General features: G+C 46.3%; 1 protein-coding gene across 2 annotated transcripts in view; it reads right to left on the minus strand.

The window, feature by feature from the left end:
• Positions 1-17,223, minus strand: part of UBE2L3 (ubiquitin conjugating enzyme E2 L3) — a 175,378-nt gene that overhangs the window by 54,177 nt on the left and 103,978 nt on the right. The window lies entirely within an intron of this gene.

Genomic DNA, 17,223 nt, shown 5'->3' on the forward strand with positions numbered 1-17,223 from the left:
GACGCTTGGCAACTGGCATGTACTTATGACGGTTGCAGTGTCCCACAATCACATGATCCCCTTTTGTGACCTTCTGACAAGCAAAGTCAATGGGGAAGCCAGATTCACTTAAGAACCGGGTTACTAACTTAACGACTGCGGTGTTTCACTTTAACCACTGAGGCAAGAAAGTTCATAAATCGGGGCCAAATTCACTTAACCAACACCTCACTTAACAACAGAAATTTGGGGCTCCACTGTGGTCGTACATTGAGGACAACCTGTACAAACCAAGCTTTACACCTAGGAAAATTATCACAACCTATACATTGCGCTCATCCAGACCCAGTGAATTCTGGGAGTTGAAGTCCACACATCTTTAGGAGAAACCCTTTCATACTTCCACCTCTCACAATGCTAGACAACACAGTATCAACAGTGGAGACCTTCAAATTTCTAGGTTCTACCATATCGCAAGATCTAAAATGGACAGCTAACATCAAAAATGTCATCAAAAAAGCACAACAAAGAATGTTCTTTCTGCGCCAACTCAGGAAGCTCAAACTGCCCAAGGAGCTGCTGATCCAGTTCTACAGAGGAATTATTGAGTCTGTCATTTGCACCTCTATAACTGTCTGGTTTGGTTCTGCAACCCAACAAGACAAACACAGACTTCAGAGGATCATTAGAACTGCAGAAAAAATAATTGCTACCAACCTGCCTTCCATTGAGGACCTGTATACTGCATGAATCAAAAAGAGGGCTGTGAAAATATTTACAGACCCCTCACATCCTGGGCATAAATTGTTTCAACTCCTACCCCAAAACAACGCTCTAGAGCACTGCACACCAGAACAACTAGACACAAGAACAGTTTTTTCCCGAACGCCATCACTCTGCTAAACAAATAATTTCCTCAACACTGTCGAACTATTTACTAAATCTGCACTACTATTAATCTTCTCATCATTCCCATCACCCATCTCCTCCCACTTATGACTGTAACCTTGTTGCTGGTATCCTTATGATTTATATTGACTGTTTCCTAATATGATTTGATTGCTTATTTGTACTCTATGACTATCATTAGAGTTGTACCTTATGATTTTTGATGAATGTATCTTGACTTTTATGTACACTGAGAGCATATGCACCAAAGACAAATTCCTTGTGTGTCCAATCACACTTGGCCAATAAAGAATTCAATTCAATTCAATTCAATTCAATTCAATTCAATTCAATTCAATTCAATTCTATTCTATTCTATTCTATTCTATTCTATTCTATTCTATTCTATTCTATTCTATTCTATCTTAAAATGGTCCCATATTGAGAAATGTCTCCAATAGATAATTCACAAACTGTAAGATGGCTGAATATCTCGTTTGAAAGACAGCCCAGTGTAGCTTCCTCTGTCTGTGTGTGTGTTTGTGTGTGTGTTTGTGTGTGTGTGTGTGTGTGTTTTCCAACTTGTTATCAAAGCAACAAGGGTCCTCAGGACATTAAAACTATTTGCAATAAAGCAGTGATAAAATGGGGACTGCAGCCAAGAAATTAAAAGATGCTTGCTCCTGGGGAGAAAAGCTATGGCAAATCTAGATAGCTTACTAAAAAGCAAAGACATCACCTTGCCAACAAAAGAGCGTATAGTCAAGGCTATGGTCTTCCCAGTTGCAATGTATGGCTGGGAAAGGTGGACTATAAGGAAGGCTGAGCGTCAAAGAATTGAGGCTTTTGAACTCTGGTGCTGCAGAAGACTCCTACCTTGGACTGCAAGGCGGTCAAAGCGGTCAGTCGTAGAGGAGATCAACCCTGACTGCTCTTTAGAAGGCCAGATCCTGAAGAAGAAACTCAAATACTTTGGCCACCTAATGAGAAGGAAGGACTCCCTGGAGAAGAGCCTAATGCTGGGAACAATGGAGGGCAAAAGAAGAAGGGGACAGCAGAGAAGGAGGTGGCTGGATGGAGTCACTGAAGCATTTGGCGTGAGCTTCAATGGACTCCCAAGGATGGTAGAGGACAGGAAGGCCTGGAGGAACGTCATCCATGGGGTCGCGATGGGTTGGGCACGACTTCGCAACTAACTACAACAAAGACCGAGTGAATTTTGGGAATTGAAGCCCACACATCTTAAAATAAATGGTCCCATGTTGAGAAACGTCTCCAATAACGATGATTCACAAACTGTAAGATGGCTGAATGTCTTGTTTGAAAGACAGCCCAGTGCAGCGCTCTCTCTCTCTCTCTCTCTCTCTCTCTCTGTTTTCCAAATTGCTATCAAAGCAACAAAGCAAACATGAGATTAAAACCATTTGCAACAGATAAGGAGAGAGGTTGGAAGTGGATGCCTTTTGCAACGGGGTGGGGTGGGCTTGCAGAGAAGGAAAACTACCAGATGTCCGATGGCATTTCCTGCCTTCTTCAAGCCTTAAGCATGAGATAGAGACGGGTGTTTAAAATGCCAAGAGCTTTTTCCTGATCCAAGAGTGCTTTGTCATTTGGGCAAAAGGCCTCCAGCCCCCCCGGGACGTGTTTTTTTTTTCTTCCCCTGCCAGCCTTTCATTCTGGAAAACCTCAACAGCCGAGTAACGAATTGCCTCCTTAAATCTTGACATCTCCCTCAACTTTCCTGTCCCTCCTTTTGTGTCTCGATGGATCCCTCCTTGTTTTAAATTAACATCAGCCCTGCCGTGTTTTCCCGGCACATCGTCTTGGCTAAGTAAGAGACAGGCGATGGGTTGTGCCAGATTTTCGCATTCCTCAAAGACATACAACCCGCCAGCGCTGCAGAGTCAGCTTTCAGACCGAGGCAACCATCCCTGAACTTCCAGAAAAAAACAAAAAACAGTAGAGAAATATAACCTTTTGGGTGTCGAGCAAGGCATTTGTTAGCCGAGTTGTGCTCCGTTTGACGGCTTTTCTTGCCACCGTTGCAAAGCGAATCACTGCAGTCGTTCAGTTAGTACCAGAGCCGTTCAGTGAATGTGGCTTCCCAGTTGACTTCAGACTTGGCTATCAGCCAGCATATTTTTGGGGGGAGATTCTGTAATCAAACAGTGGTTCAATAGCAGCCTCTAGCATGCTAAAAAGCAGAGACATCACCCTGCCAACAAAAGGTCGACTTAAGATGGTTGCTGGAACTGGGTATGTCTGGTCTGATGAAAAGAAGGACCAGGGGAGACAAGATAGCAGTCTTCCAATATCTCAGGGGCTGCCCCAAGGAAGAGGGAGTCAAGCTATTCTCCAAAGCACCTGAAGGCAAGACAAGAAGCAACGGATGGAAACTAACCAAGGAGCGAAACAACTTAGAACTAAGGAGAAGTTTCCTGACAGTTGGAACAATTAATCAATAGAATGACTTTCCTCCAGAAGTTGTGAATGCTCCAACACTGGAAATTTTTAAGAAGAGATTGGATAACCATTTGTCTGAAGTGATGCAGGGTTTCCTGCTTAAGCAGAAGGTTGGACTAGAAGACCTCCAAGGTCTCTGCCAACTCTGTTATTCTAAGTTCTAAATTCTAAGTTGATTTGAACAATCTGGGCCCTCATTTTACCGACCTCGGAAGGATGGAAAGCTGAGTCAATTGTGGTCGCTAAATTGAGGACTATCTATAGAGGAAAAAGTGCAAAGAAAACCAACTATGATGATTAAAGGCCCGAAGACAAAAACATATGAAGAACGGTTGCAGGATCTGGGTTTGCCTAGTCTAGAGAAAAGAAGGACCAGGGGAGACATGATAGCAGTCTTCCAATATCTCAGGGGTTGCCACAAAGAAGAGGGAGTCAAGCTACTCTCCAAAGCACCTGAAGGCAGGACAAGAAGCAACAGATGGAAATTCATCAAGGAGAGAAGCAACTTAGAACTGAGGAGAAATGTCCTAAGCAGTTAGAACAATTAATCAGTGGAATGACTTGCCTCCAGAAGTTGTGGATGCTTCATCATTGGAGGTTTTTAAGAAGAGGTTGGACAACCATTTGTCTGAAGTGGTGTAGGGTTTCTTGCCTAAGCAAGGGGGGGTGGACTAGAAGACCTCCAAGGTCCCTTCCAACTCTATTATTCTATTCTAAAGTGCATATTGTCAAGGCGGTGGTTTTCCCAGTTCCAATGGATGGCTGTGAAAGTTGGACCGTAAGAGGAAGGCTGACTGGCAAAGAATTGAGGCCTTTGAACTCTGGTGCTGGAGAAGACTCCTGCGAGTCCCTTGGACTGCAAGGAGATCCAACCGGTCAGTCCTAGAGGAGATCAACCCTGACTGCTCTTTAGAAGGCCAGATCCTGAAGATGAAACTCATATACTTTGGCCACCTAATGAGAAGGAAGGACTCCCTGGAGAAGAGCCTCATGCTGGGAAGGATGGAGGGCAAAAGAAGAAGGGGACATCAGAGAAGGAGGTGGCTGGATGGAGTCACTGAAGCAGTCGGTATCAGCTTCAATGGACTCCAGAGGATGATAGAGGAGAGGAAGGCCTGGAGGAATATTGTCCATGGGGTTGCGATGGGTCGGATATTACTTTGCAATTAATAACAACAACCAGCAGCTCCTACCTGTCTTGGAAACCTGCTTTTGGCCTCAAGTTAACACCTCTGGTCTCGTTTCTGATTTCTACTCCTTAGGATCTAAACAGCTTTCCTTGAGATAGCAGACGGGCCTGAAAAACAACTTTTAAGAGAGGGTGGGGGGAAAAGAGAGCAGGATAAACGAGGAAAGGAAGGAAAGGCAGTGAACCTGACAACTAACCTGCAAAAATTCACCTCAGGGTGAAAACTTGGCAAACAAGAGATGGGCCAGGTGTGGCTAAGAAACCGGACTAAAAAACTAGCTCTACCTGCGAGACCTTTCCGATGACAACATTTCACTTCTGAAGGACTGAAGTACAGGCAAATCCTTGACTTACAACGGTTCATTTAGTGACCGTTCAAAGCTACCACGGCACTGAAACAAGGAACTTGTGACCCTTTTCCCACCTTCGCAACATCCTTGCGATCAAAGCGGTACCAAAATTCGGGCGCTCGCCAACCGACTCACGTTGATGACCATTGCTGCATCCCGAGGTCACGCGATCCCCTTTTGTGACCTTCTGACCAGCCAAGCCGATGGGGAAGCCCGATTCGCTTTACAACCGAGGGACGAACTTATCAACTGCGGTGATTCGCTTAACGACGGTGGCCAGAAAAGTTTTAAGACGGGGCAAAACCCACTTAGCAAATCTCTTGCTTAGCAACAGAGATTTTGGACTCAATTGTGGACGTAACTCGAAGTCTATCTGTAGGGGTCTACTACATCGTGTGCGTGTGTAACACACCCACACCCACACACACATATATGATCTCTCTGGGGAAAAAGTTCTCATATCTACCTACCTACTTATCCACCTAACTATAATCTATCTAATCTATTATCTATATCTCCTGTCTTTAATTTTATTAATTTTGTCATGTTTTTATCTCTATCAATAATTTATCTGTTATCTATTCTCTTATCTATCTTGCTATAATCAATCAATCAATCAATGTATCTCTATCTACCTACCCACCTACCTACCTACTATCTATCTCTCCTGCCTTTCTATTAATTTTGTCATGTTTTTATCTCTATCAATAAATTCTCTGTTATCTATTCTCATCTATCTATCTATCTATCTATCTATCTATCTATCTATCTATCTATCTATCTATCTATCTATCTATCTATCTATCTATCTATCTATCTATCTATCTATCTATCTATCTCTCCTGCCTTTATTTTTATTAATTTTGTCATGTTTTTATCTCTATCAATAATTTCTGTTATCTATCTATCTATCTATCTATCTATCTATCTGTGATGGCGGTGGTGAGGCCCCTCCTCAAGAAGCCTTCCCTTGACCCAGCTAGTTTAGCAAATTATCGTCCGGTCTCCAACCTTCGCTTTTTGGCAAAGGTTGTCGAGAGTGTGGTTGCACGACAGTTGCCCCAGTACCTGGATGAAACTGTCTATCTTGATCCATTCCAGTCCGGTTTCCGGCCTGGTCACAGCACGGAAACAGCCTTGGTCGCGCTGGTTGATGATCTCTTGAGAGCTCGGGACAGAGGTTGTTCCTCTGTCTTGGTCCTATTAGATCTCTCAGCGGCTTTTGATACCATCGATCATGGTATCCTGCTGCGCCGACTCGAGGACTTGGAGTGAGTGGCACTGTTCATCGGTGGTTCTCCTCCTACCTCTCCGACCGGTCGCAGACGGTGTTGACGGGGGGACAGAGATCGACCCCAAGGCGCCTCTTATGTGGGGTGCCGCAAGGGTCGGTTCTCTCGCCTCTTCTGTTCAACATCTATATGAAGCCGCTGGGTGAGATCATCCGTGGTCTTGGGGTGAGTTGTCATCTATACGCTGATGATACTCAGCTCTATATTTCCACCCCTAACCACCCCAACGAGGCTGTTGAAGTGATGTCCCAGTGCCTGGAGGCCGTACGGGTCTGGATGGGGAGGAACAGACTCAGACTCAATCCCACCAAGACCGAGTGGCTGTGGATGCCGGCGGCCGATACAGTCAGCTAATTCCATCACTGACCATTGGGGGCGAACTATTGGCCCCCACGGAAAGGGCTCGTAATCTGGGCGTCCTCCTGGATGCACGGCTGTCTTTAGAAGATCATACGATAGCTGTCACCAGGGGAGCCTTTCATCAGGTTCGCCTGATACGCCAGTTACGCCCCTTTCTGGATCGGGCTTCCTTATGCACGGTCGCTCATGCCCTTGTTACATCCCGCCTGGACTACTGTAATGCTCTCTACATGGGGCTCCCCTTGAAGTGTGCCCGGAGACTCCAACTGGTCCAGAATGCGGCTGCGCGGGTGATAGAGGGAGCACCTTTTGGCTCCCATGTAACACCCCTCCTGCGTAACCTGCACTGGCTCCCAGTGGTCTTCCGGGTTCACTTTAAGGTACTTGTCATTAAAACGCTCCATGGCCTAGGGCCGGGATATTTATGGGACCGCCTACTGCCACCATTAGCCTCTCACCGACCAGTGCGCTCTCACAGAGAGGGACTCCTCCGGATACCGTCAGCTAAACAATGTCGGCTGGCGACCTCTAGGGGGAGGGCCTTCTCTGTGGGGGCCCCTACCCTCTGGAACGAGCTCCCTCTGGGGCTTCGTCAACTCCCCGATCTCAAGTCCTTCCGCCGCGAGCTGAAGACGTTGCTGTTTCGAAGAGCAGGACTAGCCTGAATGTAGTTTTTTAAATTGGGATTTTTAAAAAAGGGGTTTAAATGAGGTTTTAAATTTGTATTCAAAAGTTAGAGCATCAATTGAATTCAACTATCTATTCTTTAGCTGTTTTTAATCTATTATATGTTTTCTGTTGTTTTTTGTCTGTGAACCGCCCTGAGTCCTTCGGGAGAAGGGCGGTATACAAATATAATAAATAAATAAATAAATAAATAAATCTATCTATCTATCTATCTCATTATCATAATCTGTCTCTGTGTCTCTCTGTCTCTCTCTCTCTCTCAACTTTCCCACCAGCGAGATCCAAAATAAAACGAAATACCTGTTGCGTGCAGAGGGCTTGGTTTTAGAGGCAGGGTGGCCCACTGCAGGATGGAAAATAAGACTGGCAAATTTACAGCCGATTGCAACACGCATCTGACTCCTGACTCCAAAGAATTAAAAAAAATGTGGTTTTGCCACTTCCCCTAAAACGTAAAACGAGCCAGATTCGAAGGGAGGGTTACTGCCTAGCCCAAAGGTTTGGTTTTCATTAAACAAAAAACAAAAAACACCCCATCTCCCCCCAAAAGGGTGTTCCACCTTCAGAAATTATGTCATTGGAAGACATAATGCTGACTCCGAGCCAGACGGTGACTCAGGATCCAAGCAATTTGGGTCTTTGTTGAATATTTCACCCCGAGGGGGTGGGGTGGGGGGGCTTTGAAAAAAAAGGGGACAGCTGAGATCATCCTCCTGGCCAGACCAGTTTGGGACAACATCTCCCACCACCCCACCCTTTGCCCCCAACCACTCTCCGACGGGGAGTTGCAGATCAGCAGATCTCAAAAAAAAAACCCAGAGGTTTAGAATCGTTCAAGCTGGCAAGACAATTTGGCCGGGATTTGTTTTTTGTTTTTTTTAAAAAAATGCTATGATTAAGACAATCTTCTCCCTAAGAAGAAGGACTGTCATTTCCTGAGAATCTGGGCAGGAATTGTTCGGGTTTTTTTTGTTTTTTAAAAATAATCCCAGCCCATCAGAGCACCCAGCTGGGGGAAGCTGGGATAATGATTCACTGACCTTGGAAAACAAAGATTAGAATTAGATTTCTCATTCCCAAGGCTGCAGCTCTTGAAGTGCCAAGAAAGAAGGGGGCTTGATTGACCAGAAGGAAAAATGTCTTTTAACAGATGAGGGAACATAGGAGAGAATAGGATGGATTTAATTTTAATTAAGATGTAGGTCCTTTTTCCCCCAACCCCTCTATACCAGGGCTCTCTAACCTTTCGGACCTCAGGGACCACTAAGTTCATCATTTTAAATCCTACGGACCACTGATATGATCTACCTAATGACCAGCTGGGTGGGCGTGGCTAGGTGATCATGTGACTGGGTGGGCGTGGCCACCTCAATGTCACTCACATCAAGGGGCGCCTCGCCAGCCTCTACTTGCCCCTCCCCTCCCAGCCACTCCTCACCTGCCCACCCAGGCTCCTTAGGATCCCAACAGGAAGCAGTTGTTGGAGCTAAGCAGCCCCTATGAGAAAGATTTGGTAAAACAGCTCAGTTCGAATTGGATCTGACTGAGAAGGAGGCTCGGTAGAAGCACCTCACTGAGGACTAGGAGCATAAGCTTTCCAAGCAGAGTGCAAGGCCAGGTAGCGGCGCCTGGAGGCTCAGAGAGCTGAGACGGTCAGCCAGTTCCAGGCCATGATGCAGTCCCACTGGAACAAGGCCCTCCGGCTCTTTGCCACCAGCAGCACTTCCCTCCAGCCTTCGCCCAAAGCCCCACACCAGGAGGCTGAAGCAGACCCCAAGTCGGAATTTCTGCCCCCCTCCGACCTGCACAAAAAGACCCCGAAGGGGGAGACTCTCTGCAGCAACACAAACGTTCATTGCACGTATCTGTTCCCTCCCCATTCCTGGGGGAAGGATACTGCAAAATCCCCATTCCCTCCCCACTCTGGGGCTAGCCAGAGGTGGTATTTGCCGATTCTCCGAACTGCTCAAAATTTCCGCTACCGGTTCTCCAGAACCTGCTGGTTTACCCCCATTTTTGGAGTCCATCTTTCATCCTGGAATTTCAGGCTTCCCCATTCTTGTTATAAAGTGAGATTTAACCCCCCCTTGCTGCCCTTTTTAGCAGGATTTGAAGCTGAAATTTGAATCATTATGTTGGAAGGGACCTTGGAGGTCATCTAGTCCAACCCCCTGCTCAAGCAGGAAACCCTGACAGAATCCTAGAATCACAGAGCTGGAAGGGACCTCAGAGGTCATCTAGTCCAACCCCCAGCTCGAGCAGGAGACCCTGACAGAATTCTAGAATCAAGAGCTGGAAGGGACCTTGTAGGATATCTAGTCCAACCCCCAGCTCGAGCAGGAGACCCTGACAGAATCCTAGAATCACAGAGCTGGAAGGGACCTTGGAGGTCATCTAGTCCAACCCCCTGCTCGAGCAGGAGACCCTGAGAGAATCCTAGAATCACAGAGCTGGAAGGGACCTTGTAGGATATCTAGTCCAACCCCCTGCTCCAGCAGGAGACCCTGACAGAATCCTAGAATCACAGAGCTGGAAGGGACCTCGGAGGTCATCTAGTCCAACCCCCTGCTCAAGCAGGAGACCCTGACAGAATCCTAGAATCACAGAGCTGGAAGGAACCTCCGAGGTCATCTAGTCCAACCCCGTTCGAGCAGGAGACCCTTACAGAACCACTAGTTTGCCGGGTGTTTTTGGCATGCTGCGGCCCAGTGCTGGTCCACAGACTGGGGGTGGGTGGCCTGTTTGGGGACCCCTGTTCTACGGGATAGCTTTGTTGGGTGCAAACCATCCCAAAGGCGCTTGGGAAGCAGCTTGCAGCTTATAGAAGATCTCAGGCAGCCAAATAATAGCCCAGGAAGAAACGCCAGGGTCTAATATTATTACAGCTGTCTTCCTGAGTTTTCTTCCCACATTGGTTTTTGGAGGGTGATTCGGGGGACGAGGAAGGAGGGGGGGAAAAGAGGCTGGAAAAAGGGGGATTAGAAAAACACACCTCTGCTTTTGCTTGCGGCTGGTTTCGAAGAGAAGCAGCAGGGAGAAAAAGAGAAACTCGCAAAGTATTTCCCCTTAAGCATCCGAATATGGGGGCTGGGGGCTGGGGAGAGGGGGAGGGAAGGAGAGGAGGAGGAGGAGGGGGAAAATGGGGGGGGGCGTTGCAAGCCCTCCACTGCAGAGTCTGCCCCAGGCTCATCTTGGCTTCTGCAAGCGTAAACCAAGATTGGGCATTGACTCGATGCAGAACGCCAAGGAGATTCCAGAATGACACCCCCTTGGTTGTTAGCCACTTCTCCGGGCCAAATTCCATCCACCCACCCACCCCACCTCCACCCGAAACATCGGTGACCTGAATGGGATTTTTTTCCCCCCTCATAAAATAAACCTCAGGAGGAACACAATGGGAAGCTTTTTTCCCCCCCATTCTTCTTTTTCTAAACATACTTCCTACGCCAAGATGGAAAACAGCTGTAAAGAGGAGAGAGAGAGAGAGAGAGAGAGAAAGACACAGAGAGAGAGAGAAAGAGAAAGACACACACAGAGAGAAAGACAGAGAGAGAAAGACAGAGAGAGAGAAAGACAAAGAGAGAGACACGAGAGAGAGAGAGAGAGAGAAAGAGAGAATGAAATAGAAACTGAAAAAGACAGAGAGAGAGAGAGAGAGAGATAGAAAGAGAGATGCACATACACAGAGAGAGACAGAGAGAGAGACAGAGAGAGAGAGAAAGACACAGAGAGACAGTGAGAGAGAGAAAGACAGAGAGACACAGAGAGTGAGATAGAAAGAGAGACATATACACAGAGAGACAGAGACAGAGAGAAAGACAGACAGACACACAGAAAGAAACAGAGAGAGAGACAATGAGATAGAGAGAAAGAGAGAAACTAGTAGTCCTTCCTCCCTTCACTTCTTCCCTCCCTTTTTCTTCTCTCTTCTTTACAGCTGCTCAAGACAAAGACAGAAAAAGAGACAGACGGAGGAGAAAGAGCTATATAAGGCAGTCTCGAAAATTCAGAGCCCTTCCAAGCCTTCTGGTGGGTTACCAGTCAATTGACGATGTCTATTTTATTCTCTAATTTATTCTCCAGCTCTAACCCCAATTGTAACTCTAAGTGGACTGGCCTCCCAGTGGGATTTTCCCATCTATTTTACCAGGAAACGTAGATAAGGCAGGCTCAAAAAGCCAGCACCCTTCTAAGAGTACCTACTAATGCGCAATGAATCCATTGGCAAGTACCACTTTGTTCTCCGAAATCAGGGAGACCTAATCCTGTGGATTGCTCCCCCAATGGAATGGAATGGAATAGGATAGGATAGGATAGGATAGGATAGGATAGAAGAGAAGAGAAGAGAAGAGAAGAGAAGAGAAGAGAAGAGAAGAGAAGAGAAGAGAAGAGAAGAGAAAATAGAATAGAATAGAATAGAATAGAATAGAATAGAATAGAATAAAATAGAGAATAAATAGAATAGAATGGAATGGGAATAGGAATAGAATAGAATAGGAGTATCAGAGTTGGAAGGGACCTTGGAGGTCTTCTAGTCCAACCCCTTGCTCAGGAAGGAATGGAATATAGCAGCGGTGAAATCCAAATTTTTTTACTACCGGTTCTGTGGGCGTGGCTTGGTGGGTGTGATGTGGCTTGGTGGGCGTGGCAGGGGAAGGATACTGCAAAATCCCCATTCCCATCCCACTCTGGGGCCAGCCAGAGGTGGATATTTGCCGGTTCTCTGAACTACTCAAAATTTCCACTACCGGTTCTCCAGAACCTGTCATAACCTGCTGGATTTTACCCCGGAAGGCCCGTTTTTTGACCACCGCAGACTCCAGAGGCTTTCTAGGAGCCTGGGAAGGGCAAAAACGGCCTTCCCCCAACCCCGGAGGCTGGAAACAGCCCATTTCCTGACTTCTGGTGTGCCCGGAAGGCCCAAAAATCAGGTGGCCAGCGAGCACATGCGCGCTGGAGCTGAGCAAGGGCAACGCTCATGTGCCCACAGATATGGCTCCGTGTTCTACTTGTGGCACTCGTGCCATAGTTTTGCCATCACCAGTCTATAGAATATATAGTCACGTTGTGTTTCCCCATTAAACTATCAAGGTTTGAGTCACTTTATTTCAACCAGGTAAAAGAAAAAAGAAAAAAGAAAATGCAACATTGGAACCATCCTGCAAAATCTTAAAATTCTTAAAAAGTTGTCCTCCCAATGAAACTCCCGCTGGAGTTATTAAATAACCCTCCATCAACAGTTATTAAATAACCCTCCATCAACTGAATTTGGTTAGTAAGCCGGGCCAGACAGTATAAAATATAAGCCATGATATTCTCCAGACCTCGGCCAATGTCTAAGGCATTTTTGACAAAGTAAGAACCAGGGGACCTGTTTTTAATAATTTAGATTTCTCTCCAGGAAAAAAAAAAAAAAAGGACTTTACAATAGCTGGTTTTGTTGCCAAAATTCTGCAGGGATCGAGAGTTGCGCACAGATGCTGTGTTGGCTTGCATTCGTGTTCCGTCGTTAGGACAACAATGGGATGCATTGCACAGCTCTGCTTTTTAACCTGTCGGATTTACCGCGGCTTCAGGATTTGGCATGGCCAGGTACGTCTGGGTAGACCCAGTGGTGGGATTCAAGTAATTTAACAACCGGTTCTCTGCCCTAATGATTTCTTCCAACAACCAGTTTGCCAAACTGGTTAGAAAGTTAACAATTGATTCTCCCGAAAAGGTGCGAACTGGCTGAATCTCACCATTGGATAGACCTCACGTTACGCCCATTGTAGTCGTAAGTCATAATGGTTGAGCCTCCAGGAGCCGGTACCTGGCCTTGCACTCCCGCAGGTCTTCCCTCTGCTTGGAAAGCCTATGCTCGTAGTCCTCAGTGAGGTGCTTCTGCTGAGCCTCCTTCTCGGTCAGATCCAATTTGAACTGAGCTGTTTTGCCAACTCTTTCTCGTGGTGGCTGCTTAGCTCCAACAACTGCTTCCTATTGGGGCCCTAAGGAGCCCAGGCGGGCAGGCGAGGAGGGGCTGGGAGGGGAAGGGAGAGTAGAGCCTGGTGAGGCGCCCCTTGATGTGAGTGGCATCGAGTTGGCCATGCCCACCCAGTCACATGCCCACCTAGCCACGCCCACCCAGCTGATCATTAGAAAGGTCGTATTTGTGGTCCGTGGGATTTAAAATTATGAATTTAGTGGTCCCTGAAGTCCGAAAGGTTGGTGATCCCTGATCCAATCTACTGCCCTTCTGGACTGTCTGTGAACTTCAGGAACATCTGGTTGGCCACTGGAGCTCTGATTGATCTACCACAGCCCGATCCAGCAGGACACATCTCGTTTCGCTCCGTTCCAAGAATATCTATCCTCAGACTTTATTCCAAGCTGTATCCGAGCCACGTTTCATTCTTCCTTCTTTTTCTTGCCAGGGTTTTCCACTCGAGGGCCGCTGATAAGCTTCCATCTGTAGCCCTAATCCCCCAAAGACAGCCCTTCCAATGTTCCAAAGAACTTAAGGCAGAGAAACACCAAGAGTGCCAAATGTGATCTCATAGCCGTTCTGAGAAGTCAGAAAAACATGCCCGAAGAGGATGGTTAAGAAGGCAACATTACTGTATGCGCAAAAAGGGAAGGACACTTTGATTCCTACTGTGGAAGATTGGTTGCAGAAGCTGATGGAGTAATTGGCCGAGATGGCAAAACTGACTACACTGCTCAAAGAAAAGAACAGCAAAATACTTGGAAACCACTTCTAAACTTCGTGCTCGAGGTGGAAAAGAATGAAAACTTTGATTTTGGGTTTCCCAGATTGACTGATGAGATTTTTGTAGAAATGACTGGTTCACACTATTGTGGCAGAAGAAAAAAAATGTGGTTAATGCCTTCTTCTCCTGCAACAGACAGATACATTGGCTCGGTGGCTAAGACGCTGAGCTTGTCGATCGTAAGGTTCGGCAGTTCAACGGTTCAAATCCCTAGTGCCGCGTAACGGGGTGAGCTCCCGTGACTTGTCCCAGCTTCTGCCAACCTAGCAGTTCGAAAGCACGTAAAAAATGCAAGTAGAAAAATAGGGACACCTTTGGTGGGAAGGGAACAGCGTTCTGTGTACCTTTGGCATTGAGTCATGCCGGCCACATGACCATGGCGACGTCTTCGGACAGCGCTGGCTCTTCGGCTTTGAAACAGAGATGAACACCACCCCCTAGAGTCAGGAACGACTAGCACATATGTACGAGGGGAACCTTTACCCTTCCTCACTTTTCTTCCCCCCCCTTTCCCCTTCCCCTACAACTGTCCTTTTATTCGCTTTTGTCTTTTATAATACCTTATAACCTAATAAAAAAACATGTATGAGAAGAAGGCTACACGAGAAACAGCTGTGGGAAGCTTTAACAAAAATACCAGCACTGCCATTTGCAGGAACCTTGGGAAAGATTTATCTAATATTTGGAAGTGAACAGCCCGTGGGGCGAAAGCAGGCAAGGAAATCCACCGAAGAGAAACGGATGTGCCCGCCAACCAAACTTCCATTTAAAAAAACCAAGGTTTAAAAGGTGTCAGGGGGAAGAGGCGGGTTTGAACGGGCCCTATTTTTCAAAGCCAGCAAGCATCTGAGCTAGAAGGTAGAAGCAGCGGCTATGAAAAACGTTCGCTCTTTAAAAAGGAAAAATAAATAAATAAATAGCCAAGATCGCAGTTCTGCTGCCAATCGCCACTTTGCAAAAATGCTTACATGGTGAAAAGGAAATGGGAGAGTGGCAAAGAAGAGAATTACTTTTAATAAGTGGATAAAGAGAGAGAGAGAGAGAGAGAGGGAGGGAGGGAGGGAGAGAGAGTGAGTAGGTTGCTACGTGCGAGGGATGGAGGCTGCGGGGTTTCCCCCCCTAAAAAATCTATTCCAGGTTTCAGAAAATGGCACACTTTAAAATGAAAATAACTCAGCCCTTATTTATTACAGTTATGTATTTTTTTATCCTGCCTTTATTATTTTTATAAATAATTCAAAGGCGAGCAATACCCCTAATGCTCTTTCCACCTCTTTTCCCACCCCCCCCCATGACAACCTTGTGAGGTGGGTTGGGCAGGACCAGAACCCCTGATCTCCTGGTGATTAGCCCACAAAAGTCACACAGTTGGGATTAGAACTCCCAGTCTCTTGGTGCTTAGGCGACTGGAGACTAAAGCATACGAGGAACGGTTGCAGGAACTGGGTACGCCTGGTCTAACGAAGAGAAGGACTAGGGGTAACATGATAGCAGTGTTCTAATATCTCAGAACTTACCTTCGCAAGTTGTGGGAGCTTTCATCACTGGAGGCTTTGAAAAATAGACTGGACTGCCATCTGTCTGAAATGGTGTAGGGTTTCCTGCTTGGGCAGGGGGTTGGACTAGATGACCTACAAGGACCCTTCCAACTCTGTTAATCTGAATCTATCGAAGATGATCAAAGGTCTGGAGACTAAAACATGAAGAACGGTTGCTGGAATTACCCAATGGGTATGCTAGTTTGAAGAAAAGAAGGACTAGGGGAGACATGATAGCAGTCTTCCAGTATCTCAGGGGTTGCCCAAAGAAGAGGGAATCAAGCTATTCTCCAAAGCAGGACAAGAATGGATGGAAACTGATCAAGGAGAGAAGCAACCTAGAACTAAGGAGAAATTTCCTGACAGTTAGAACAATTAACCAGTGGAACAATTTGCCTCCAGAAGTTGTGAATGCTCCAACACTGGCAGTTTTTAAGAAGAGGCTGGATAACCATTTGTCTGAAGTGGTGTAGGGTTTCCTGCCTAAGGAGGCAGGAACTCTGCTATTCTATTTCTATTTCATAAAGCTACAGGAATCAGCTGGTCTTTAGCGTCGCAAACGAAAAATAGCAGCACATATCCAACTTTCTGTGTCTAGGCACAGAATGAAGCTATCAAACCACTCTGTTCCTTCGCATCCTTTGAGGTTTTGTTTTTTTTAACCTTGTTGGTCAAATGACTCTCCAAGGACAGACCGAGTGGATTTTCTAAGCAGGCCTGCTGACTTTGCAACTTGTCAGGAAAGCCAAGCAATATTGCAGCGTTCCAAGCATCAGGCATTTTAAAATATAGCCACCCTGGAGAATATTTCCGGAAGTGGTGAGGGAAGCGGGGAAAAAAATAATGAAGAGTTGAGGAATTTAAAGGAAGTAGGTCTACAGGGCACCACATGCCAAACTATTTTCCTGCAGCTGGCCTGGAAGCTGAATTCCCCATTGACTTTGCTTGTCAGAAGGTGGCAAAAACGGAATCGTATGACTGCTGCAACGGTCATAAATGTGAATCAGTTGCCAGGCATCCAAATTTTGATAACATAAAACACGGGGATGCTGCAAAGGTCGTAACTCCGAAACAGTCATGAAGTCACTTTTCCTTTTCCAGTGCTGTTGCAATTTTGAACGGTCACTAAGCAAACTGTTGTTGAGTCTCGAGAACCGTCTGCACATGTGGGTTGCCTGACTTTTTGTCGTGTGACCGTGGGGTTGCTACGACGGTTGTAAGTGCGAGGACCGCTCAGAAGCCACATTTTCAGTTGCTAAACAAGTGACTGTTAAGTTGAACGATCACTAAAAAAATGGCTGTAAGAACAGGACTTACCTGCAAAGCCAATTTTAAAGTTTTGGTCGCCACGATGTAAAAATGATGTGGAGACTCTAGAAAGAGTGCAGAGAAGAGCAACCAAGATGATGAGGGGACTGGAGGCTAAAACATATGAAGAACGGCTGCAGGAACTGGGTATGTCTAGTTTGATGAAAAGAAGGACTAGGGGAGACATGATAGCAGTCTTCCAATATCTCAGGGGCTGCCCCAAAGAAGAGGGAGTCAAGCTATTCTCCAAAGCGCCTGAGGGTAGAACAAGAAGCAATGGGTGGAAACTAATCAAGGAAAGAAGCAATTAAGAACTAAGGAGGAATTTCCTGGCAGCGAGAACAATTAATCAGTGGAACAACTTGACTCCAGAGTTGTGAATGCGCCAACACTGGAAGATTTTAAGATGATGTTGGATAA

The sequence above is a fragment of the Ahaetulla prasina genome, chromosome 15 (genome assembly GCF_028640845.1).
Source record: "Ahaetulla prasina isolate Xishuangbanna chromosome 15, ASM2864084v1, whole genome shotgun sequence".
Lineage (NCBI taxonomy): Eukaryota > Metazoa > Chordata > Lepidosauria > Squamata > Colubridae > Ahaetulla > Ahaetulla prasina.